The sequence below is a fragment of the Cervus canadensis genome, chromosome 21 (genome assembly GCF_019320065.1).
Source record: "Cervus canadensis isolate Bull #8, Minnesota chromosome 21, ASM1932006v1, whole genome shotgun sequence".
NCBI lineage: Eukaryota > Metazoa > Chordata > Mammalia > Artiodactyla > Cervidae > Cervus > Cervus canadensis.
In genome coordinates, this window is record NC_057406.1 from 18,391,975 (window position 1) to 18,416,360 (window position 24,386).

The 24,386-nt window shown below is 42.3% G+C and overlaps 1 pseudogene; it reads right to left on the reverse strand.

Moving 5' to 3' along the window:
* Window positions 1-11,523: 11,523 nt before the first annotated feature.
* LOC122423132 overlaps window positions 11,524-24,386 on the reverse strand; it is a 92,784-nt pseudogene continuing 79,921 nt past the window's right edge.

The following is a 24,386-nucleotide window of genomic DNA, read 5'->3' on the forward strand; positions in this document are numbered from 1 at the left end:
GTTGCTCTGAAGAAGGAGAGTTAGCACTAGTTGTGTGGTCCCACTTGTGCTTTGAGTGACCTGCTTAATGCACCTTCTTCTCTTTTTTCCCCCTTTTAGATCTACTTTCAAAAGTTGCATTTTCTGAGGCTTTCTTTCCAATGCAGGGAATGTGGGTTCGATCCCTGGTTGAGGAACTAAGATCCCACATGCTCCATAACTAGAGCCCGCATGCTACAACTAAGACCTGATGCAGCCAAATTAAAAAAAAAAAAAACTTTTTTAAAAGTTGCACTTTCTCTGCCCCCTCAAAACAAGTCTTACCCTGTCTTCAAAAGGGCCACATCTTTGGTCACATGGATATAGGGTCAGTGACCTCACTGCACACATTTCAAATGTTGTCATGGATGCCAAGATTGCTCTTAGGCTTTTCTTGTCTTAGCTACAGTGATGTCCCAAGCTGTTATATATGTGATGTCTCTCCAAAGATGGGCTAGAATGTGCTCTCTAGAGCCCCAGTTAAGAACTAAAAGTTTGTTTCCCCTTAATTCTTCCTATTTTCTGCTTAAACAGTTTTTTATGACTTGCAAGGCCCTGCATGACTTGTAACCAACTATTTGCATCTAAATGCTGCTAACTGTGATGGGTATGGAATGCTCAAACGCTTTCCTGAAGACTGTTAGTTACACTGGTTCCTTGTATGTGTGTGTGTGCTCAGTTGCTCCGTTGTGACCAACCCTTTTGTAACCCCGTGGACTGCAGACCCCTAGGATCCTCTGTCCATAGGTTTTTCCCGGCAAGAATACTTGCCTGGAGTGGGTAGTCATTTCCTTCTTCAGGGGAATCTTCCTAACCCAGGGATCAAACCTGTGTCTCCCACATTACAGGCGGATTCTTTACCACTAAGCCACTGGGGTTCCTTGTATATATTTTTCCTTAGAAAATGCCTTTTTACCCTCTTGAGAGCCATGTGAAGACAGTGGGAAGAGCACTGATGCTAGAGTCAATAAGACCAACTTTTTAAAGATTTTTTTTTCTTGATATAGAGCATTTTTAAAGTCTTTATTGAATTTGTTACAGTATTGCTTCTGTTTTATGTTTTGGTTTTCTGGCGGTCAGGCATGTGGGATCTTAGCTTCCCTGATCAGAGATTGAACCTGCACCCCCTGCATTGAAAGGTGAAGTCTTAATCTCTGGATTGTCAGGGAAGTCCCCAGGAGCAACCTTTCCTCAAATCCTTTTGCTAATAATTGCTGTGTGACTTTAGGCAAAAATACATAACTTCTCTGAGCTTACATTGAGCCATACTATAGGATTGCTTTGTCCAAAACAGCCAGTCTCCCAGCTCTCTGTGACATCTGCTTGTTTAGTTTCTTCAAAGCTCTTGTCACAGTCTTATTTTCTTTATGTGTTACTTCTATCAAATTATTATTTACCATTTTGAAGCTGTACATGTGCACAGTATAAAATTTAAAAGTTATAAGACATAGCCACGAAAAGAGTCTCTGCTCCACCTCTGATTGCCAGTTCACCAGTTCCTTGCCCTGGGGAAAAATACTGTTGCCTTATGTTCTTTCTCAGATGTAAATTGTTCACAAACAAGTATTTATGTACACGAGTGCACACACACACACACACACACACACACACACACACACACACAGAGGCTTCCCAGATGTCTCAGTAGTGAAGAATCTGTCTGCTAATGCAAGAGATGCAGGAGACGCGGGAAGATCCCCTGGAGTAGTAAATGGCAACCTTCTCCAGTACTTTTGCCTGGAAAATTCCATGGACAGAAGAACCTAGCGGACTATAGTCCATGGGGTTATAAAGAGTTGGACATGACTGAGCATGCATGCACACACAAACACACCTCAAGTTGTAGCATAGTATACACACTGTTATGAACTGTACTTCCCACCCCCAATTAACAATATATCTTGAATCTATGTTTATATACTCATTAGAACTGCCTTATTCTTTTTAATGGTGGGACAGAATTCTATTTTATGGATTTAGCAATTTCTGTAACTGGTCTCCTATTAATGGAAGTTTAGATCATTTCCTTTCTTTTGCCTTTACAAACAATGCTGCAATGACTATATTTCTACAGATGTAATTTCTTGCTTTTTGAGTATTTGTAGACTTCCCAAATTGCTCTACATAAATCTGCAGATTTGTACTCCCTCCAGCAATGCATGACAAGTTTTATTTTCCTTTACATCTTTACCAATGCAGTTTTTCATCAAACGTTTTGATCTTTGCGAATTAGAGAGATGAAAAGCGGTTTCTCATTGTGGTTTTAATTTGTATTTCTCTTAATAAGAATTATCTTTTCACATGCTTGCAAGTCATTTGTATTTCCTTTTCTGTGAACTGACAGTTCATAGCCTATATCCTTTTTAAAAAAGAGATTGGGTGATTGATCTTTTCTTAAATAATGTGTGAGAAAAAGTTCTTTATATACTAAATAAATGAGCCATTTGTGTGTAGTACATGCTGAAAGTATTTTGTCTTAGTTTGTAATTTTTCTGCTTATGTCCTTTGAAATCATTTATTCTCCATTCTAAGATTAAATTCGTTAAAGGAAAATATGAAACAACTGACCTCCAGTGAAAGGCATAATTATAGAAACACTAGGAATTAACTGGAATTGGCATTGTTGTGTCAAGAAGGATGGAAAATTGGTGCATTTGCTAGAGAAACAGGGAAATGAGTGCAGTAGTTACATGTGTGAAGGCTCATCCAGGAGGCTTTAAGAATCTGTACGTATAGCACTATAGATATTCACTGACAGACTAGGGGACTTATCAAACAGCTCTAGACTCAGAACAGAGTCAGTAGTGGACAATGCTGTTGAGAGCTGAGAGCAACCTGGGAATATTCTTTGAAGATACAAAATTCTAGATAGAAGCTCACCTATGAATAATTGATTTTTTTGAGAGTGCAAGAACTTCCCCATTGATGAGAGAAATAGAATATCAGCGAGAGACTTTTTTTCCTGTAGTCTCAAAATTTTGGCTGAAACCTAAAGCTGAGAATAGTATGTGATGAAAAGTCCTATGTTTCAAAGATAGTCCTTGGTCACACCCCATAGGACTTTCCAAATGAGTCTGGGGACAGTTACCCACAGCCCATATAATGAAAAATTCAAAACCAATTACAGAGGCAAATTTTATGAGGGAATCTGTGGATGATGAGATTGCTGGCATGTTTCCCCTGCTTCAGCCCAGGCCAAGCTGGGGAGGAGCTAGGAGGGCCCCTGCTTGCTGGAGGGGGACACAGTCCTCCCCGGTCTGTGTGGCTCAGCTCTGGAAATCTGTAGACCCAGGGCTGACTGGAGAGCAAGAGAGTGCTTGTAAGAACGAGACCTATGTGCCCTGTTGTGGGCGGCATAGAAACTTCCATCTGAATGTTGCCTGGAGAGGTCTGGTGGTGGGAAGCTAGCTGAAATTGCCCCTCATGCCAGGGTAAGGAGGGGCAGATGCAGTGGATGCCAGTTGCAATTTCACCATTTGTTCAGTGGGTATAGGAGCACCCCAGGCCCAGAGGAAACAGAAGAAGGTAATGGGGTTTGAGTTGTCTACAAAGGGGACCCCAGGAGAAGGAGATCCTGTGGAATGTTTCACCATGAGTAAAGAGGCCCTCCAAAGAGCATATCACCTGTATCAGGAAATGGTGCAGGGTGGAAATTCCTCAGGGGTGTGTCTAGCTGTGTGTGGGATCTCCTGAAACTCACTAGTATTGGGGATCATATCAGTCTGGGTTCAACAAAAGAAGCAGAACCAGTAGGAGATACATTTAAAAAAAAATATATATATATATATTGCAAGGAACTGGTTCAGGCAATTGTGGGGCCAACTAGCAAGTCCAAAACTCACAGGGCAGGCTATCAGGAAGGGCAGACTGGGGACCCTGCGTCCCCAGGAGGAATTTCTTCTTTGTCAGGGAAACTTCAATTCTCCTCTTAAGGCCTGTCAACTGATTGAATCGATCCCACCCAGATTATGGTAATCTCCCTTGCTTAAAGTCAACTGGTTATAGACTTTGTGTGCGTGTGTGCTGAGTCGCTTCAGTTGTGTCCAACTCTTTGCGACTCTAGGGACTACAGCCTGCCAGGCTCCTCTGTCCATGGAATTCTCCAGGCAAAAATACTGGAGTGTGTTGCCATGCCCTCCACCAGGGGATCTTCCTGACTCAGGGATCAAACCCGTGTCTCCAGCATCTCCTGCATTGCCAGGGGGTTCTTTAACACTGATGCCACCTGGGAAGCACACCTTCACAGCAGCATCTAGATTAGTGCGATGGACTTCCCTGGCAGTCCAGTGGTTAAGACTGTGCTTCCAGTGCGGGGAGGTGAGGATTTAATCCCTGGTTGGGGAACTAAGATCCCACATACTGCAGGGCGCCACAAGAGAAAAAAAAACAAACCAGTGTTTGATTGAATGACTGGGGACTGTTGCCTAGCTGAGATAACACATCACAGGACCATCACAGGTATCAGTCACACAAAGTGACAGCTAGATAACAGAGGACCAGTAAAAAAGACTTTGTTCTTCCAATCCCCAACTCCAGAAGCTAGAGGGCTACCTTACTTCCCCACTGCTGTGGGGGGAGTCTGTGAAAACAAGACTCAGAAACCAGAGGAATGTAGCCAGAAATTTTATAAGATTGATATTTTGTTTTAGATTGGATTAAACTTTTGGTATGAATTTGTGTACACAGACATTGAGGATTGACAAAAGATTTTATTTGGTTTCTGCACATGTATAAACTGAGTTTTTTTAAATTAAAATTCATTTTTTCCTATCACTTGAGTTTGAGCAAACTCAGGAAGATAATGAAGGACAGGCAAACCTGGCATGCTGCGGGTCATGGGGTCACAAAGAGTTGGAGACGACTTAGCGATTGAACAACAACCACGGTCCTTTCCTTCCTTCCTTCTCTTTCCCATCTGCTTTAAAAAGATGGTGCTGATTAACTTACTTTCAGGGCAGCGATGGAGAAGCAGACACAGAGAACAGACCTATGGACACGGCGGGAGGGGAGGAAGGAGAGGGCTAGATGTATGGAGAGAGTGACATGGAGACTTACACTACCACATGTGAAATCAATAGCCAACAGGGATTTGCGGTATGCCTCAGGGTCAAGCAGGGGCTCTGGCAATCTAGAAGGGTGGGATGGGGAGGGAGGTTCAGGAGGGAGGGGTCATGGGTGTACCTACGGATGATTCTTGTGATGTGTGGCAGAAAACGGCAAAATTCTGTAAAGGAATTATCCTTAAATTAAAAAATAAGCTAAAAAAATAATGAACTAGCTTATCTGAATAAGTTCAGTTTACATACCCAGATTTGGGATCTTTCATAAAACAAACATGTATGATGATCTCGTGTGATTTTAACTGCCCTCTTGTGGTCAGAGTCAATGATTGCCCTGATCTAAGAGTTGCTAAAGCTCTATGTCCAAGGCCATTTCAGAGGGTATTGATTTAAATATTGCTCTTTCAGGTTTTTATTTGTTTTATTTTTAAATGATCAATCATGTGTAGAATCTGTTATATCCAATCACTTACCTTGATTCTAGAAAAATTCTTGTGTCATTTTGACTTTACTCAGATCCCCAAAGAGTTCATTTGTGGTGAATCATTCCCTTGGTCACCGTACATTTTCAAACAGAAATCTAGGCTCATTTGATTAGTCAGGCTGCTTGTACACTGTATGCAGGTCACTGCCAGTTATCAACTCTAGTCCTAGAATGACAGTGAGTGAATAAGAACAAAAAACATAACATTAAGTAGCAAGGAAAGTAAAAGTATCACTAGTAATACGTGTCAGTAATGAAGAAAAGAACAAAAGAGGATAAAACAGAAACATCATATTTTAATAAACAGGTGACAGTTGATTACAGAAAATTAAGCTTTCCAGAAATTAAGAGAGAAAGGAGAAGGTGCAGGTAGAACCAAGTGCCAATCTTGTTATCATTTTGGAATGGTTCATAGTCACATACACTATGTAGTTTCACTGTATGGCACAGGGACTTTGCTGGTGGTCCACTGGTTAAGGCTCTGTGCTCCCAATGCAGAGGGCCCAGGTTTGATTCCTGGCTGGGGAACTAAGATCCATGTGCCATTTGGCATGGCCAAAATGTAAAAAAAAGAGCATCTAGTAGATGGCGCAGAATTATCATAAAGCCTCTGATGTAGTGCTAGGTCCCCAGGCCTTTTCTGTCCTTAATAAACAAATGTCATCTAATCCCCTACCCCATTTTGAAAGCAAAAGCCATGCCGTCCATTTTTCTGTTTAAGTGCCTTCTGTGTTGGGTTTTCCAAGTCGGGAAACCTTAATTTTCTGCAGAGAACACTCGATTGGAAATCAAGAGCTTTTTCACTATTTGCCTGAAATGTAGCAATGATGTATTTGGAATGTTAACTAACTCTTCTGTTCTGTGCCTCCCTCCCAGGCCTACATCCGGCATTCAATATTCCTAAAACTTATTTTCATTAGAGGGCATTTCATCTGAATCGCTTTTTATACTCTGTGTCCTTATGTACATCAGGTGGCTGCTGCCAGTGCAGCATTTCCTAAAAGAGTGCCTCACTATTCTCTAGATTGTTTGCCAAGCTGACAACCATTTGGTAGGTCTTCAAGCTAACACTTTTTTGACCTGACTAGCAGTTGTCAAGGGAGGGTTTCAACCAACAATCAGAATTCCAGTTCCTTTTTCAAATGACTCACTGACTACAACACTGAGAGATTAAAGCTGTTTAATGGGAAGGTCAATGGGAAAGCAGCCAAGTTCATACATGAAGAAGGAATGTTGACTACCTGACAGCTATTGTGTAAAACGCTGTGTCAGACTTGTTTCCAAAGATGGCTGCCTTTCTCCCATCAAACATGATCTTTAAAAACAAAGACACAAATGCTTTCATTGAGTATAGCTGTGTACCATGGACTACACCTATTTGAAGTGCATAAAATAATGAACCAGAGGCTCTTTTGACCTTGCCACTCCCCCATCAAGAACTAGAGTCCATTTTCCCTACTCTTCATTTGGGACTGAATATTTATTGCACTTACCTTTCTTTGTTTCCTCATTATTTATTGCGTTTGTGTACAGATGTCTTGTAAGTTCAGATTTCTTTAGCAACTAGGGATTCCCTGGCGGTCCAGTGGTTTGGACTTGTGCTTTCACTGCAGGAGCCTGGATTCAATCTGCAGTTAGGGAACTAAAATCCTGCAAGCCATGTAGCATGGCCCAAAAAACCTCCACAAAGAACAACAACAAAAAAAAACCCCACCAAATTTCTTCAGGATCTATACTTGAAGAGTAGTACTTAAGGAGCTTCACCCACAAACCCCATTCACACCTGATTTTGATGCTGAGATCCTAGTGCATCCATAATAAGGTGAGAATTTCTGGGGAGAGGCTAAAAATATTTTGTATGTAGGGGAAAGAAGTGATTTTGCAGTCAAATGGCAGATTTAGCAAAATGTGTTTCCAAAGGTGGCTACAACAATTCCTCCATCGACATGGTCTTCTGTAATGTGATCTTACTACTCCTTCAGGAAAGAGTCTGTTTGACTTTCTCTTGAATATAAGCTAGACCCTGTGATGCTCTTGATCAATTGAATGTAATAAAAGTGATTCTATGTGACTTCTGGGGTAGTTCATAAATAGTGTTTCAGCTTCTGCTTTTGTTTCTTGGGAGCACTGAGTTGCCCTGTAACAGGTCCAGGAACCCTATTGGAGAAGAGACAAGGAGGAGCCCTGAGCCACTTGGAGAGGGGGGCGACCCCAGAAGTCCAAGAATCCCAGTGGAGCCTTTGGATAAATCCAGTCCCAGCTGCTATCAGCCTGCAATTTCATGAGAGAACCGTGGCAGGACCATCTGAAGAATCCCCTGAAGAAGCTCAGTCAATCCATGAAACTGTAAAATACAATAAAATTGTTGCTTCTTAAGCTTATTGAATTTTGGAGTGATTTGTTATGCAACGATACATAAAAAAATAGATATTATCCACCGTAGGATGTGTCCCCATTTCAGAGGTGTTAAAGTGGGAAAAATGTGTTTCCCATACCCGCACGCGCAAGCGCGCGCACACACACACACACACACACACACACACACACACACACACGTAATCACTACTCCCAGAATGCAATTCTGTGGACCAGTAAGGACAATCTGTGCGCTAGTTACCTTGCTTTGTTATCTTTTTACTATAAATTTCCGTGATTATTTTATTCCTCTCCTTCTCTCTTCCCTTGCCTAACTTTTAAATATTTTGCCAAATTTTTTACAATTAATAAAGCAGCAGTGCTCATATTTTTTAACCTCTGCTGCCACCCTGTGGTTATCTTTCATTACTGTACGTGAAAAGAGGGCATCTTAGGGCATCTGCTAAGGTATCAGGTCAGGCACAAGTGTAGCGGAAGAACATCAAAAAAAAAAAAAAAAGAAAAACTGGCAGAACATGCAAGATGGTCTTTTCACTATAATGCTCAGGATCGGAGGCACAAATCTAGTATATGCTATATATGTGCCTCCAATGTATCAGTATTTATCCTTTAAAATCCTTTCAGTATGTCTAACCTTACCTTAGTAGTTCCCCATTCCTCATCTTAGTTCAAACTAAGATGCATAATTAATCACATTAATTGTTGATCCTGCCTTACCATGAGTGTCAATTATGGCTTTTAATGGACTTGGGAGAACAATTGCATAGAAAGTTAAACCTATTGATGGTAGACCCATACATTAAAATGTCTTTGTAGACTTTCATGTTGGTCTAGAACTTGTCAGACTGGTGCAAAGCATTTTGGCTTTCTTTAAGTGGCAAAAATGAAAGAATCACTTTTAAGAAGTAGAATATATTCACAGCCCATTTTCCACAAGAAATAAGGACTATTAATCTTCTCGTCACCTATCTTTACCTCTCTCGCTCCTTTTTGTTGCTTCTTACTATCTCAAATTAAATCTTATTATGCTACTAAAAAGCACTATAGAGCTTCTTGATGAAAGTGAAAGAGGATAGTGAAAAAGTTGGCTTAAAACTCAACATTCAGAAAACTAAGACCATGGCATCTGGTCCCATCACTTCACGGCAAATAGATGCGCAAACAATGGAAACAATGACAGACTTTATTTTTTTGGGCTCCAAAATCACTGCAGATGGTGACTGCAGCCATGAAATTAAAAGACGCTTACTCCTTGGAAGAAAAGTTATGACCAACCTAGACAGAATATTAAAAAGCAGAGATATTGCTTTGCCAACAAAGGTCCGTCTAGTCAAAGCTATAGTTTTTCCAGTAGTCATGTATGGATGTGAGAGTTGGACTATAAAGAAAGCTGAGCGCCGAAGAATTGATGCTTTTGAACTGTGATGTTGGAGAAGACTCTTGAGAGTCCCTTGGACTGCAAGGAGATCCAGCCAGTCCATCCTAAAGGAGATCAGTCCTGGGTGTTCATTGGAAGGACTGATGCTGCAGCTGAAACTCCAATACTTTGACCACTCTATGTGAATAACTGACTCTTTTGAAAAGACCCTGATGCTGGGAAAGATTGAAGATGGGGAGAAGAAGGGGATGACAGAGGATGAGATGGTTGGATGGCATTATCGACTCTATGGACATGAGTTTGATTAGACTCCGGGAGTTGGTGATGGACAGGGAGGCCTGGCGTGTTTCAGTCCATGGGATTGCAAAGAGTCGGACATGACTGAGTGACTGAACTGAACTGAACTGATGCTACTATCCTTTTCTAAAAAGTGTATTTTGCTACGTTAGATCTTGGTTGCTGTGCTCAGGCTTTAGTTATGGTAAGCAGGGGCTACCCTCTAGTTGCATTGTGACGGCTTCTCATTGTGGTAGCTTTTCTTGTTGTGGAGCACAGGCTCTAGGGTGCTTGGGTGTCAGTAGCTGTGGCATGTGGGCTCACAGTTGCAGCTCACAGGCTCCAGAGCACAGGCTCATTAGTTGTGGCCTTCTAGCATGTGAGATCTTCCCTGACCAGAGATTGAACCAGTGTCCCCTGCACTACAAGGCGGATTCTTAACCACTGGACAACCAGGAAAGCCCTACTATTCTGTTTTTAAAAGATTCCACTGGCTTCCTATTACAGGAACATCCTTGGTAAGTCAACCGCAACTGATCTGTCAAGCTTCACTTTTAATCACTCCCATGGGGCCTTCATCTGACTCTGCACCCCATGGAGTGTATCCCACCAGGCTCCTCTGTCCATGGGATTTTCCAGACAAAAACACTGGAATAGGTTGCCATTTCCTACTCCAGGGACTCTTCCCCGACCCAGGGACCAAACCTGCATCTCTTGCATCTCCTGCACTGGCAGGTGGACTCTTTACCATTAGTGCCACCTATGAACACTGCCTTTTGATTGAATGTTGATTCAACTTGGTCTAACTAACTTTCTTAATGCAGAATAAAATTGAAAGCTGCTTTCACCATCTGTCCTAAGTCTTACACATTCTAAGAGCATCAAGAATCAGATACCAGTCAGCAGGATTTTCTCCATTCCTTTCTTCCCCACCAAAGGCAATGCTAGTGGTCTTCGGTTATTTACTTGTAGTGCTTCTAACTCATTGCATGAAGTTGGGATTCCCTATTAAGTCCTATGTCCACTTGGTGGGGCTGGTGGGGGGAGGATTCTACAAATCTGGGCTCCAGGCTGGTACAGCTCTCTTGTGACTGGGGCATATAACAGAGGGATAATAGTATCTTGTATAAGAGTGTCTATGTGCATGGCCAGATCCAGTCTGAGGGCGGAGGTACTGCTTCTTCTATTGTGATCATTCACACAGGGAATCTTGGATCCCATGATATTGTAAGGACTAGTAGTTCTTATAGAATACTGGTTCTTTCAGAATACTGATGAGCTTCTCTCTTTAAAAAATTTTTTTAAAAAATTTATATAATTTTGAAGGTTATTTCCATTTATCGCTATTACAAAATACTGGCTATATTCTCCAGGGTTGTACAACACATCCTTGAGCCTACCTTACACCCACCTAATAGTTTGTGCCTTTCATGTCCCCATGCCTCTCCGACCCCTTCCCCTTCTCTCTCCCCACTGGTAGCCACTAGTTTTTTCCCTATGTCTATGTCTGCTTCTTTTTTGTTATAGTCATTAGTTTGTTGTATTTTTTAGATTCCACATATATGTGTGACATTATATAGTATTTGTCTTTCTCTCTCTGATTGCCATTACATTATTTTGAATATTCTGAAGTTCTGCTGGAATGAGGCTGTTTTGAATTACTCCAAGTTTTATTTTACATGTTACCACATCACCTAGAATGTCATTATTTGTTCATTAGAAATATAGGGTACAGTGCAAGGCAGTAAGTGAGCTTGGAGTAAATTTGCATGAAATGAAGAAGGAGTCAATGATAGATACTCTCTAGAAATACATATTTATTGAGAGTTTAGCATACTTATTTAGCATCTGTATTGCAGACAGCAAACAATCCTTTTAAAGCGTCCTGGTTCTGACGATTCCAGCAAAGCCTTGTCTATAGATAATGGGCCTCAAATATTTCCTAGTTCTATGTCTGAAAAGCGAAGAAAGTAAATAGGCTGATTTAGGGTTTTACAGGCGTGAATGCACTTCTAATTGGATATAAATGACAGGTCTTGCTAAAGGAAACCAAACTGGCTGTGGCTAGATTGGGATTCATCAAATATCTACCATATAACAAATACAGACTCTTCTGGTAAAGAAATCAGAAAGAAATCTTTCAGAGAATTAGTGCTCTTCTCCCCCACTGTATACTTCTGTGTGATTATGTGGCATGAGGAATCTGAGATCAACTGAAAAAAGATATAGATGATTCTGTATTTAGGAGGACTGGCTTTAAGAACAAAATAAAGACTTGACACTTGGAACACAGACGGCTTACCTGTGTTGCAGGGAGCTCTGTACTCAGCAAAAGCTGCTTCATCTGAAAGACACGATGGGGGAGAAGCTTGAGAATTGGGAGCTTCAATGGGACAGGATTTCATGGAGAGGTTTTCACAGATCAGAACTGCACACTTGACTGAAGGAGGAACTGTGTCATTGCAGAGATATCAGCTCATTGGGGAAATAGACAAAAATGGTCGAGGGGTTTCCTCTCTTGATATCATTGAAGGAATTCCCTTCTCTGGGGGAGAAGTGAAGGGCTGCCCACACTGCAGTTGTTCAAGCAAAGTGTAGGATGGGTCTAATCGTGGCGTGTGTCCTTTCAGTTCTGTTTTGATATTTTCTTTTTTCTCCCTTCATGATATCTTCCTATCCTTCTTTCCAAGTCTGCAACATTCAGCAAGTTCCTCTCCACTAATCAGAATAGTACTCACCCTCTATCTTCCAACTGAATTTTTATTTTCTTTATTCTTAAACTTTTATTTAAAAATTTTTTGCAATACCGCATGGCAGAGTGGGATCTTAGGTCCCTGAGCAGAAATAGAACCCATGCCCCCTTCAGTGGAAGTATAGAGTCTTAACCACTGGACCACCAGGGAAGTCCCCCACTTTTTTTTTTTTGGATTGGTCTTCATTGACCATTCAAGGGGTTGTTCTCTTCCTCTCTCTAATTTTCTCCTATAAGTATCTGTATAATTCTCCCAAGTTTTATTTATTACTTTGCATTGTTGAAGTATCTTTTAAAGAAGATTTATATATTTCCTTATCTGTAAACATTTCTTCATAAAACTCTTAGTCCCTTGGAAATCATTGCATGATTGGCAGACATGTTGTAGGTAGTTTTTATGGTAGTTTTATAGGCCAAGGTAGCAGGAATACGGTAATAGAATATGTCAAAAATGAGACTTATACATGTCTGTCACACTCTAATTCCTTTATTATGGATTGAGGTAACTTAGGGTCCTTGCTGTTGTTGTTTAGTTGCTAAGTTGTGTCTGACTCTTTGCAACCCTATGGACTGTAGCCCAGCAGGCTCCTCTGTCCATGGATAAGAATACTGGACAATACTGGACAAGAATACTGGATAAGAATACCAAACAAGAATACTGGAGCAGATTCCCATTTCCTTCTCCAACTTAGGGTCTCAGTCCTCTGTTACGCCCTGGTCTCATAGTAATCATAGACTTTCATGATAGCAGGTTGCAGGTCTCTTACAGGCATGTCTTATAGAACAGAGAAGGAAAAGCTCAGGGTCTGATTGGTTATCTGAAAAAAGACAGGGAGAATAATCCAGAATCAAGGAGTCCTCACCTCTTTTCCTTTAGCTCCATTCAGCCTTCACCCTTTGAGGAACAGTCCTGTGGCTGGTAGTGTTTAATCTCAAGGCAGCTGTGCTCCCTGACTGCTCTTGTAGGAGGATGGTGATGAAGATTTTAGAGTAGGAGACTGAGGAGTTAGAGAAGAGATCCTTAGAGTAATGAAAATTTACCAGACTTTTAAACAATTAAAACAAGTCAGGGACTTCCCTGGTGGTCTGACAGCTAAGATTCCACACTCCCAGTGCAGGGGGCCTGGGTTCCACCCCTGATCATGAAACTAGATCCCATATGTTGCAACTGAGTTTGCATACTGCAACTAAAGATTCCGCATGCTGCAAGGAAGACGGAAGATCCTGCGTGCTGCAACTAAGACCCGGCACAGCCAAATACATAAATATTTAGGAAAAAATGGTTCATGTTTCTCCATAATGTCCAATATATGGATCTGCTCAGAGTGAGAGAGAATTTTTTCTTTTTAACTAAAGATGTTCTTGTTTTGGCCATGCCATTCAGCATGCGGGATCTTAGTTCCCTGATTAGGACAAACCCACATCATCTCAGTGGAAGCTCAGAATCCTAGCCACTGGACTGCCAGGAAGTGCCCAGAAATTCTTTAAATTGGTGGACTGACCCTATCTATATTAGTGTTTCCAAATATTTAGAAAACATTTTTCAAAGTATAAACATTCACGTACAAAATCAGAGTGGTTTCTTGTGTTGCTAATGAAATTGATTACTTTATGATGAAACTAACTATGATTAACACTTCTAGACTGACAACATATGTCTCTGTCTATATCTACCTATGTATATATCTATCTACTTGCCTATCTATCTATTTACCAACATCTAATTTTTGGTATATATTTATGTTAAGATGAGGTTGGCATAATCATTGACCAACTGCTGGGAACACTTCCTACCCTTAATCAGCAACTTTCAACTAAGCTTCTAGGTTATCGAGCCTGTTTGTGGAAAAGCGTGTCTAGAACTCACATAGAACTCACATTCGACACCTGAGTAAACATGTGCCTTGTGTAAGTTTCTTCATTTATAAGATAGAAATAATAAAACCTATCTTCCTAGAATTGTTATGGAGACTGAGTGTCTACCTGAAGCAGACAGAAATACTCATATTCCCATTTTAGTACAAACAAATCCATATTCCCTGAAACGCTCATATTCCCCCCAGCCCCACCATGCTTCTGACACTCCAAATTCCAGGTAAGACTGCAATGAGGAAAGAGAATTTACAATATTATCTAATGGAACTGGAAGAATGTGCTTTTCAAGGAGGCTTCCCTTATGATCGCTTTTCTTATATCAGGTACCTCCCAGGTGAAGAGACCCAAGTAAGAGGAATGTCCACCTGCTTGTGACTAGCAAGGCTGCAGGGATCTTATCTGTTCCACATAAATCAGGACGTTGTTGTTGCTCCCTTCTATCCTGCTCACGTGTGACATTATATAGTATTTGTCTTTCTCTCTCTGATTGCCATTACTTTATTCTGAATATTCTGAAGTTCTGCTGGAATGAAGCTGTTTTGAGTTATTCCAACATTCATACAACTACAATGTATACTCAGAATATTGAGTATATATTGAGAATGGAAATTGCAAGGAATTATGTTAGATGTGTTTTTAAAAATAATATTCGTTAGGGCTGGATGTGGCTGTCAGACTGAAGTTAATGGTTTATAGTCCTGATTGATTCGAAGTGTAGAGAATGGAGAAGGAAAGCAAGCATGAGTTGCTGTTACTTTGATAGCTCAGTTGATAAAGAATCCAACCTCCATGCGGGAGATCTGGGTTAGATCCCTGGGTTGGGAAGATCCCCTGGAGAAGGGAAAGGCTACCCACTCCAGTATTCTGGCCTGGAGAACTCCATGGACTGTCCATGGGGTCGCAAAGAGTCGGACACGACTGAGCGACTTTCACTTCACTTCACTTCACTTAAGAAAATCCAACGAAGATCTGTGGCGTAATAAGAGATGCTTATCTCTGCCCCTAGATCTCCATACAAGAACTTCTAGGACCTTGAAGTCTCTGGAGTGAAGAGAGTCTTTTTGTATGCTAAAAAGGTGACTAGCCTCAGGGGTATGGTTGCCAGAGGAACTAGTCACATGATTAGAGGATTGGAACTTTTAGGCTCAACTCCCCCTCCTATTACGCACCCCTAGGGAGTGGAGAGAGGCTCAGGGTTAAGTTAATCACCAGTAGTTAATGATTTAAATCAGCCATGCGTCTGTAATGGGCTTCCAGAGGATCCCATGGACAGAGGACCCTGGCAGGTTACAGTCCATAGCTTAGCAAAGAGTCAAACGCGACTGAAGTAACTTAGCACGCAAGCCTGCGTGATGGGACTGCTACAAAAATCCTAAAGAAAGGGATTCAGAGAACTTCCAGGTTGGTGAACTGTTATAGTCGCCTTGATAGTTCTGCTTTGTGGACCCTGAATTTTACAATGTCTTGTGAATTTTGTAACCCAGAAATTGATAGCGTTCTCTCATGTGGGTGGCCGGAGGGCTAGGGTACAATATGTCACAATAAATGACGCTCGTTACGGAAACTAGGAGCATCAAGAGGGGGGAATGAAGAAGGAATTCATAGGACCTGGTCTCCATCTTAGGCCTGTTCATGCTGATCGTGCTCCGCCACCTCTCCAATGGACTCTGAACTCTGTGTTTAGTGCCTATGGAAATGATAACAGAAGGGCAAGACCCCCTCTGGACAGGGGAACCTTGAAGATCGTATCCAGGTTACACATCGCCTAAGAGAACACACACATTAATCACCCCTTCCTCCAGACAGGCCATGAATTTTTCTGTACCTATCAGAGTGTAACCTCGGGCTTATTGATTATTGGCTAATTGTTTAACTGTCTGAGCACATGGCACATGAATGATGGGTTTATTGGGATTGTATTTACCCTTCCTTTGTTTATGTAAGTCTCAAGGAATTTGGGGTGGTGGGTTCGGACACATACACATGGGGTATAAAAGATTGTCACAAATGCTGGTCAGGGTCCTTGGCTAAGAGGAGACTCTGCCTTGGGCCTGCCGGTGTAATAAACTGCACTTCACTATCTGCATTGTCCTTCTGAGTGAGTTTGTTTTCCAGAACGTGTGGCTACAACATTTGGTGCATTGACTGGGAAACTTCTCACTTTGAGGAGACAGGTCTCATTTGAGGCCACCCTGAGGCTTTGTGGCTTGAATCTCCTAGAAGGGGGAAGGCGCCTCACCCCTCTGGAAGAATTCAATCTTTCAACGTCCGGTTTCTCTCGCTTTGGCAGGTAGTGAACGACAGCAGGGGAACTGAGCGCTCAGGTGAGGAGGAACCCACCTGGCAGGGTGGAGGAGGGGGCCTGATCACCCCCCTGGGAGGGACTAGAAGGAGCGGGAACCCACAGGAGCCTGGAATAGGCAGGCAGCAGCGATTGCTTGGTACACAGGTCGACAAGCGTGCTAGGGTTTAGGAAGGAAATTTGTGAAGGTCATTTAGGAGGTGTGTCCACGCCGTCTCAGGGAAAATTATTACCAGCGATCACCAGGGGATTTTTAGGACAGGAAACTGGTCCCTGTGTGCTCATATTCTTCCCTCCCCGAGGAGGTGTCCCGTCTGCTGTGAAATTCTTGACCCCCTCGGAATTGTCAGGCTAGAAGGAGGGGGATACATAAGTGAGTATGAATTGGCTTTTCTGGAGATGGCCTGGGACATGGGATATTTAATCCATCTGTGTTTTCATCTGCACCTGATGAAGCCCACCAAGGCAGAACAGACTTTAAGGGAGAAACAGTCTTGGACCACATGGTGTTCTGGTTTGGCTGTTCTGACTGGCAGGTGAAGACACACTGATCCCCCTTCTCCCTCTGGGATATGGCAGGAAAGGCTCTTCTCACCCCAATTAGGAAGGAGGCAGAATGGCAATTCAAGTGTCATTGAGTGGAAATATCAGAAGTGCATAGGGTACAGAGAACTTCATAGACAGACGAAAAGAAAAAGTAGAAAAAGTTCCAAGAAGGTAAACAAGATGCAGGGACTTGAATCTAAGGCAACTGTATTGGAGTGCATGATTCAAAATTTAAAGAAGGGATTTGGAGGAGACTATGGGGTGAAGATGACGCCTAACCGCTTCCACATACTCTGTGAGGTCGAATGGCCCCCTATGGGAGTAGGATGGCCACCAGAGAGCACCATGAACTTAAAAATAGTGGAAGCAGTCTATACAGTAGTCACAGGAGGGCCAGGACACCTGGATCAATATCCATATATTGACTCATGGCTAGGGTTAGCTCAAGACCCTCCTACTTGGACAAGGTTCTGTATCCAGAAGGGAAAGGGAAAAATATTAATGGCACAAAAATTGACTGATGATAAAAAAGTAAATTCTACAAGATTTGGACAGGGATGTCCTGACCCCTCCCCCATGCTGGATAATGACATGCCTGCCTCCCAGTGCTCCACCAGGACCGGAGGCCGCCTTAATGCCCGATCCAGGGCCAGGTGAAGTTCCTGTAGCAGCCACTGCTCTTCCGCCAGCTCTCCCGGAGGTCGTAGAGCCGCTGCTTTGGCAGGCTCTGAACCCGGTGACAGAAACCTCTGGCCAACACTTCCAGGATCTGGCTCCATCCGCACTGCTCAAGCTATACCCACCTCTCCTGGTGAGTACTGACAAGAAGGGAGGGAGACGTTGGAATTAAGCAGAGACTGTGCTCTGCCAGAGAGCTGGAGGGAATGAAAGAGAACAGACAAGAGATTTACAATGCTAGCTGCTGCTCTGAGAAAGTCTATCTCGGGCCCTCCGGAAAACCTTATCTGTCTCAGGGACAGGACAGTCCTTCAACCGGTCCCAACGGAGACCCCGGTCCCCATTACCGCCAAACCAGTGTGTCCGGTGCCGAGCTTTTGGCCACTGGAAGAGTGAATGCCCTAAGGTAAAGAAGGAAGAGGAAATTTTCTTTAGTTGTGGGGCTTGCTGACTTGGAAATTAAATAGGTCTGCCAGGGCTCAGAGATAGCAGGTCCCAGAGAGCCCATGGTAACCTTAAAAGTGGGCGACCAAAACATTGACTTCATGGTGGATACAGGAGCAGAACTGTGGGTAGTAACAAAACCTGTGGCACCTCTGTCCAGAAAGACTACCGATGTAACTGGGGTATCAGGAGAAGAGATGATTAAATCGTTTTACCAGCCCAGAAAATGTCAGATGGGGGGCACCAAATGATTCATGAATTCCTCTACATTCCTGAGTGCCCAGTGCCCCTGTTGGGAAGAGACTTGCTCTCCAAACTAGGAGCACAAGTGAGTTTCTCCCCTGAGGAGAGGCCCACCTTCCGGATGGACACTATGACTTATTTACTCTCTCTCTGTCAATACCACCCCAAGATGGGTGGAGGTTGCATAAGCCTCCGAAGGAAGAACCAGGTGGGTTGGAAGAGCATGAGAGAGAGCTAACTCAATTATTCCCTGAGGTCTTGGCGGAAGACAACCCCCCCCCACCCCCCCCCACGCTGGCTAAATATCAAGCCCCAGTGATAATAGAACTCAAACCAGGCACCATCCTGGTTAGAAAGCACCAGTGCCCACTACCGATAGAGGCCTGGTGGGCATACTGCCCCACATCAACAGATTGAAACAAGCAGGCATTCTAGTAGAGTGCCAGTCGGCTTGGAATACGCCAATCCTGCCAGTCAAAAAGGAAGGAGAACAGGACTATAGGCCTGTACAAGATCTCAGGCTAGTCAACCATGCTACTGTGACTTTACACCCCACTGTTCCAAACCCTTATACCTTACTTAGCCTCCTCCCGCCGAGGACTAAAGTTTATACTCGCCTAGATCTCAAGGAGGCCTTCTTCTGCGTACACCTCGCCCCAGCGTCACAGCCTATCTTTGCCTTTGAATGGGAAGATCCAGTCGGGGGCACCAAACAACAGCTCACCTGGACTCCCCCACAAGGGTTTAAGAACTCCCCAGCCATCTTTCGGGAAGGTTTGGCTTCTGACCTGAACTCATTCCATCCGGAAGAGTACGGATGTTGGCTCTTACAATACATGGATGACCTGCTGCTGGCAGCCGAAACCAAGGAAAAATGCTGGAAAGGGACAAATGCACTGCTCCAGTTGTTGATGGAAGCAGGTTACCGGGTGTCGAAGAAGGCACAGATCTGCAAGGAGGAGGTAAGGTATCTGCGGCTTGTTTTAAAGAAGGGCTCAAGGTTCCAGACCCTAGTTGGGTCCTATATACTGATGGCACTAGCCCGATAAAACAAGGACAACTGCTGTCAGGTTAGCCAAAGTAGAAGAGGCCATCAAGACTGAAAAGGGATGGTGGGAATTGCCAAGTGGCAAATTATTGGTACTGGAGGAGCTGACACACAATCTGGTAAGCCAAACACACCAAGCAACCCACCTAGGCCATGCTGCCTGCTCACAGGTTAATGCTGCCTCTCGGGCATTCAGACAAAAACCTCCGGGTATTCAGCTGAAAGGCACGCTGCCCTTTGAACACCCGGGAGTGGACTTCACTGAAATGAAACCTCACCGACACTACTGTTACCTGCTGGTCATGGTATGTACGTTCTCGGGATAGGTAGAAGCTTTTCCTACCTGGACTGAACGAGCATCAGAACTAGCCCTGTGCCTGCTTAGAGAAATAGTTCCCAGATTTGGACTTCCTACCAGCTTTGGTTCAGACAATGGCCCAGCTTTTGTAGCTGATTTAATATAACAAGTAAGCAAAACTTTAAACATCAAATGGAAACTGCACACTGCATATAGGTCCAGAGTTCTGAGATGGTGGAATGAACCCACCGGACACTTAAAGAGACTCTCCAAATGGATCATAGAGACTGACTTGTCCTGGCTGGACTTGCTTCTGAAGGCTCTGCTCAGACTCAGGATGACCCCACAGTCCCAAGGCTATTCTCCATATAAAATTGTGTATGGGAGACCCCCTCCCATAATAAAACAGGTGTCAACAAATTTGCCTCAGGTAAGGGGGGGATAGAATTTCACTGCAGATGGAACTAGGTAAGGTAATAATTCGGGTAACTAAGTTTGTACAAGAAAGGGTGCCATTCCCCCTTGGGGAACAGATTCATGAGTTTATGCTTGGTGACCAAGTATGGGTCAAAGATTGGAAGCATGATTTGCTAGCCCCTTGGTGAAAGGGCCCTTATGTTATTCTAACTACCCCTACTGTAGTTAAAGTTGCAGGTATTGTCCCTTGGATTCATCATATGAGGATGAAGAGAACATACCATGCAGACCCAAAAAACGCTGAGTGGACTGCTCAGAGGGACCCCACTGACCCTCGAGAGACCAAGATCATTTTTAAGAAGAAGGAAAAGAAGATCCCGGAGGAGCCCTTTCAGGATGAAGCCAAACAATCAACTCCTGCTGCTTGGCCTCAACAATGTGATTTTTAATTTAACTTCCTTTTCAACTCAGGACAATGTTTTCATCTCACGGGCACATTCCTACGTGGACTTCCACAACACTTCCAACTGCTGGGTTTGTGGGGCTATGCCTCTGTCAGTGATGGATGGACTTCCTTGGTGGGTGTCACTGCTCTGCCAAGGAGATTTTAAACCACTCTGCTCTTTTCTGGGATGACAAAAAGAGATTTTCCTCTTTCTTGTCAATCATAACCTCTCCTTGCTCTTTTGGTGTAAGACCTACAGTCAATAGACTTGGGTCATGGGGTTATATTTGATATAAATGCCAATGTAACAAAAGTCTAACTTACAACAAGCCCCAGTAAATCTACTTTATTTACATATTAGGTGGACAAGATCTGTGTTTCGATGGTGTGAGTATATTGCTGCGTTATTCGTACCCCTATAGGAACAACAGATATGATTAAAGTAGAGGCCTTGACTAATTTCACAAAACAGGCCCTCCTAGATAGAACAAAAGCCATCCAAGCCTTAAATGAAGAGCAAATCCAAATGAGAAAAGCAGTAATTCATAAGAGAATGGCTTTGGACATACAGCTGCTCAAGGAGAGACCTGTGCTATAAATAAGGTTGAATGTTGTTTATACATTCTTGACTTATCTGGCAATGTATCAATTGCTTTAGATTGCAGAGGTCTAGCCCCGGCAGGACTAGGAATACCCAAGGGATGAGTGGCATCGGTGAGGAAGAAGACAGACACACACAGAAGGTTGCGTAGAAGAGGTAGCTTTTTTTTTTTTTTTTTTTTTTTTTAGGATAGCTCAGTTTTTATAGAATGAACATTACCTCCCCCTTAAGTTACCACATATTACATCAGATATTGGTTTCGTGCTTCTGTCAATATTTTTCTTTCCCATGTTTTCCCCCTATGCATTCATCTAGAACATTTCCGATTACAGGGTTTTTTCTTAAATGTCCCGTACATAGTCTTCTTGCCTCAATGGACTAACATTTTCATTCTAACAAAACAATGTTCTACAAATCTCAGGTATAGTGTAAATTCTTTGGACAATAAAACAATACATGGGAAGGGTCACAGTAACATGTTTGACATTTCTGAGAATAGTACCATGTGAAAACCCTGATATTTTTCTTTACCTGAAACCACAAAATCTCAATTTACAATGATTAACTATTAAACAGCAAAAACACCTCTAAAGCAGCAAAACACCTCTGTTAATAATGAGATAATGGCAGTGAAGCTGGTTAATATAAATCTTCTATTGAAATCCTATGTATCCCATTTCCTAACTCTACAAAAATACCCATAATCTTCCATATTGTTTAAAGAAAGGGAAACAATGAACAAATAGCAGCAAAGAAATAGCAATAATGAAAACCCTCTCAACCAAGGAGCAAGTAAACTGAAGCAGTATATCTACTTCTAAATCTAAATGCCTCTACTCTTTTCTATTCTAGAACATTATAATCTTTTTTAAAATTTTTATTTATTATTATTATTTTTTTTATTAGTTGGAGGCTAATTACTTCACAACATTTCAGTGGGTTTTGTCATACATTGACATGAATCAGTCATGGAGTTACATGTATTCCCGATCCTGATCCCCCCTCCCACCTCCCTCTCCACCTGATTCCTCTGGGTCTTCCCAGTGCACCAGGCCCGAGCAACCTGGGCTGGTGATCTGTTTCACTATAGATAATATACATGTTTTGATGCTGTTCTCTCTAAACATCCCACCCTCGCCTTCTCCCACAGAGTTCAAAAGTCTGTTCTGTATATCTGTGTCTCTTTTTCTGTTTTGCATATAGGGTTATCATTACCATCTTTCTAAATTCCATATATATGTGTTAGTATGCTGTAATGTTCTTTATCTTTCTGGCTTACTTCACTCTGTATAATGGGCTCCAGTTTCATCCATCTCATTAGGACTGATTCAAATGAATTCTTTTTAACGGCTGAGTAATATTCCATGGTGAATATGTACCACAGCTTCCTTATCCATTCATCTGCTGATGGGCATCTAGGTTGCTTCCATGTCCTGGCTATTATAAACAGTGCTGCGATGAACATTGGGGTGCACGTGTCTCTTTCAGATCTGGTTTCCTCAGTGTGTATGCCCAGAAGTGGGATTGCTGGGTCATATGGCAGTTCTATTTCCAGTTTTTTAAGAAATCTCCACACTGTTCTCCATAGCGGCTGTACTAGTTTGCATTCCCACCAACAGTGTAAGAGGGTTCCCTTTTCTCCACACCCTCTCCAGCATTTATTGCTTGTAGACTTTTGGATAGCAGCCATCCTGACTGGCGTGTAATGGTACCTCATTGTGGTTTTGATTTGCATTTCTCTGATAATGAGTGATGTTGAGCATCTTTTCATGTGTTTGTTAGCCATCTGTATGTCTTCTTTGGAGAAATGTCTGTTTAGTTCTTTGGCCCATTTTTTGATTGGGTCATTTATTTTTCTGGAATTGAGCTGCAGGAGTTGCTTGTATATTTTTGAGATTAATCCTTTGTCTGTTTCTTCATTTGCTATTATTTTCTCCCAATCTGAGGGCTGTCTTTTCACCTTACTTATAGTTTCCTTTGTTGTGCAAAAGCTTTTAAATTTCATTAGGTCCCATTTGTTTATTTTTGCTTTTATTTCCAATATTCTGGGAGGTGGGTCATAGAGGATCCTGCTGTGATTCGTGTCGGAGAGTGTTTTGCCTATGTTCTCCTCTAGGAGTTTTATAGTTTCTGGTCTTACATTTAGATCTTTAATCCATTTTGAGTTTATTTTTGTGTATGGTGTTAGAAAGTGTTCTAGTTTCATTCTTTTACAAGTGGTTGACCAGTTTTCCCAGCACCACTTGTTAAAGAGGTTGTCTTTTTTCCATTGTATATCCTTGCCTCCTTTGTCGAAGATAAGGTGTCCATAGGTTCGTGGATTCATCTCTCGGCTTTCTATTCTGTTCCATTGATCTATATTTCTGTCTTTGTGCCAGTACCATACTGTCTTGATGACTGTGGCTTTGTAGTAGAGTCTGAAGTCAGGCAGGTTGATTCCTCCAGTTCCATTCTTCTTTCTCAAGAGTACTTTAGCTATTCGAGGTTTTTTGTATTTCCATACAAATTGTGAAATTATTTGTTCTAGTTCTGTGAAAAATACCATTGGTAGCTTGATAAGGATTGCATTGAATCTGTAGATTGCTTTGGGAACTATAGCCATTTTGACAGTATTGATTCTTCCAATCCATGAACACGGTATGTTTCTCCTGTTTGTGTCCTCTTTGATTTCTTTCATCAGTGTTTTATAGTTTTCTATGTATAGGTCTTCTGTTTCTTTAGGTAGATATACTCCTAAGTATTTTATTCTTTTTGTTGCAATGGTGAATGGTATTGTTTCCTTAATTTCTCTTTCTGTTTTCTCATTGTTAGTGTATAGGAATGCAAGGGATTTCTGTCTGTTAATTTTATATCCTGCAACTTTACTATATTCATTGATTAGCTGTAGTAATTTTCTGGTGATGGTCTTTAAGGGTTTCTATGTAGAGGATCATGTCATCTGCAAACAGTGAGAGTTTCACTTCTTCTTTTCCTATCTGGATTCCTTTTACTTTCTTTTTTCTGCTCTGATTGCTGTGGCCAAAACTTCCAACACTATGTTGAACAGTAGTGGTGAGAGTGGGCACCCTTGTCTTGTTCCTGATTTCAGGGGAAATGCTTTCAGTTTTTCACCATTGAGGGTATGCTTGCTGTGGGTTTGTCATAT